The sequence below is a fragment of the Desmodus rotundus genome, chromosome 6, assembly GCF_022682495.2.
Source record: "Desmodus rotundus isolate HL8 chromosome 6, HLdesRot8A.1, whole genome shotgun sequence".
Taxonomy (NCBI): Eukaryota; Metazoa; Chordata; class Mammalia; order Chiroptera; family Phyllostomidae; genus Desmodus; species Desmodus rotundus.
The window spans coordinates 159,074,543-159,077,188 of NC_071392.1; positions in this window are offsets into that span (position 1 = coordinate 159,074,543).

Genomic DNA, 2,646 nt, shown 5'->3' on the forward strand with positions numbered 1-2,646 from the left:
TTCCACATCGATGTTTCTCTTCCTATCTCCCTCCCTCCTCTCTAATAAAAATAAATTAATTAAAGAAACCCAATTGGGCAGACCACATTTCTCTGATGCGGAGCGTGGAGGAGCAGCTGCTAGCCTCATGGCACCAGGGATGCTGCAGGGGCTATGATGTCGTCTCTGCCCCTAGCAGTCTGGGTCTGCACCCAAGCCCTTGCGCCAACCAGCTATGCCATCTGAGTGAGTGGAGCTTCTCTGACCTTGGTGACCTGTAAAGACACTGGCACCAGACTCTCCTGGGCGTTTTCCCTTGGTCACCAAGAGGGACTCTCAAGACGACAGCTGCTGTTGTCCTGGGTGTCCAGGTGCCGGTGATGAGCACAAGCTCTCTGTGACTTCCAGCCTCGGAGATTGGAGGTTGTTCCTGCTGTGCGGTGATACAGCTTAATCTGACCGATATGCGAACCGCTGTTGACAGTTCTCAAATATACTACTCAAAGCATTTTAGCAACTTTTTTGAAAGGTCCTCGGCAGGACTTGGAAATCCTTGCATTTTTGTCGGCTGACTGAGAGAGCCCCTGCCTGTGCCGGCAGCCCCAGCTTTGGCGTTGGGCACTCCAGTCCTGCCGGTTGGTGGTTGGCGTAGCAGCGGCTCTCGGTTCACGTGTTCCCAAATGCAAGGCGGTCTGTGTGATACCTGAGACCCAAAGACAGAGGGACGGTCTTTCTAGCACTGGATTCCTGCCGTTAATGAAAAGGTCTCAGAAACTCGAAATTCCGTTTCCGATTCACTCATCCCCGAGCGACGCAGAAAAAGTGTCAGGGTTCGAACTTTCCAACCGTCGGGGGTGTTGGATTCCCTCCTCGGGCCATGCAGAACCAGTCGCTAATCCTTGTTTCCTTCCAGAACACCCATGTTTCCTCCTCTAATATTCGCTTTGCTCCGGGTGGAGTGAGAATCCTGTGGTGCCCTGTTCCTCCCTCCAATTCAGTCAGGAACTCAGAGGCGGGACCTCCCCTGGTCACCCATGTCCCCCCCAACCCTCCTGTCCCTCTGCCATGCAGACCTCGATACCTAGAAATTACTCAAGAAATGTTTGAGGGAATACAGCAAACTTACCAACATAGAACCCTGGTCTATCTCCCGGCCTGCACATTGGAATCATCTGGGGGTGGATTCTTTAAAATTCCCAAGTGCAGGCCACACCCCAGACCGATTACATCAGAACCCGGGGTGAGCTCCGGGCAGAGTGTATCTGAACGCTCCCCAGCAAGACCCGGAACCACTGAAGTCCAGGCTGTGTGGCCACAGGCTGCCATTCCTGAATAATGTCTCATTGTATACTTGTAGGATGCTTTACAGTTTCCAAGATGCAGTGTACTTTACAACATTTAATAGAGAGTTTATAATCTACTGGGGGTAGAGATATGTAGCAAATAATGCCGAGAAGTTAGCTGTGCGTGTGTGTGTGGCTGGGGAGGGGAGACTCGGGGACTCAGGGAGAGTGCCGAGCACGCCACCTGGTGGAACAGCAGCTGAAAGGAAGCCCAGGAGGGTGGGGGGCAGCAGCATGAGGTGGGTGTGCTTGTCACAGGACCCTGCTCACCCTGCAGTGTCCCACTGTGACTTGGGAAGTCCGATATTTGCCCATCTGGAGAAGGGAGACAGAGCTTCCTGGGTTATGGGGTGTAAGGGGGGGAGCATCAGTGAGTGTGCCAGCTCCCGTGGCTGGGAGCTGGGGTGTTGGGGCCAGAGACCCTAAATGTGGTGGCCTGTGAGGCAGGGGATCTAGATACTTGGGGATCCTTCCTAGGACTCGGTCACGGGTCTGGGCTCCCGGGTGCTGTAATTCCTCGGGGTCGGCAGGCATCCCCATTGGCAGGTCCAGGTGCTGACTCTGGAAACGAGGCCCTCCCCGATGGAGCACTACCAACCGCTCTAGCTTCCTCTTCTGCCACTTCTGCCCCCTCCCCCTTTAGTTCAGGGAGACCACGGGCGTTTGCAGCTTTTCCAAGCCGCAGAGCCTTTGCGCCGCATCTGCGAAGCCCCCGCAGCCCTGCTCGGGCACAGCCAGGGAGCTTCCTCCATTGCGGTCCCCGTCCCTCTGTGCGCCCTCAGTATCCGGAAGGTCCGTAGTGCACCTTCTTCCCCCGAGCACCCAGCACAGTCCGGCCTGACCTCCAGCGGCGGCCAGCAGACTTGAGTGGGTGAGGGAGTGGAACTTGAGCGCAGGAACGGAGGAGAGCGAGTGACCCAACGCCGGAGGCGGGGCGTGGGTGGAAGAGCGAGGAGTGCGGGACCGGTGCGTGCGTAGACCAATAAGGATGTGACGCATCGCAGGCGAGGCGGTGAGCGTGGGATGAATGAGTGAGTGGGTGGAGGGGTGACTGAGCGAGGGCACGTGGGGAGTGGGCGCCGGCGGCGAACCCACGGGGAGGAGCGGGGCGCGCACCAGAGCAAGAGCGCGCGCCCGTCCGGCCTTGGGCCGCGTGGCCCGGGCGGGGTCGAAGAGCCCGGGCCTGGGCGTGGCGAGGCGGTGTGGGCGGGGCCATGCTGGCGTGGTGAGAGAGAATAGGCGGGGCCAGGCCGGCGCGGGCCTGACGCACGCTGGGCGGGCGTGGCGAGGCGGGGAGTGGGCGTGGCGAGGCTGGGCTGAGGCG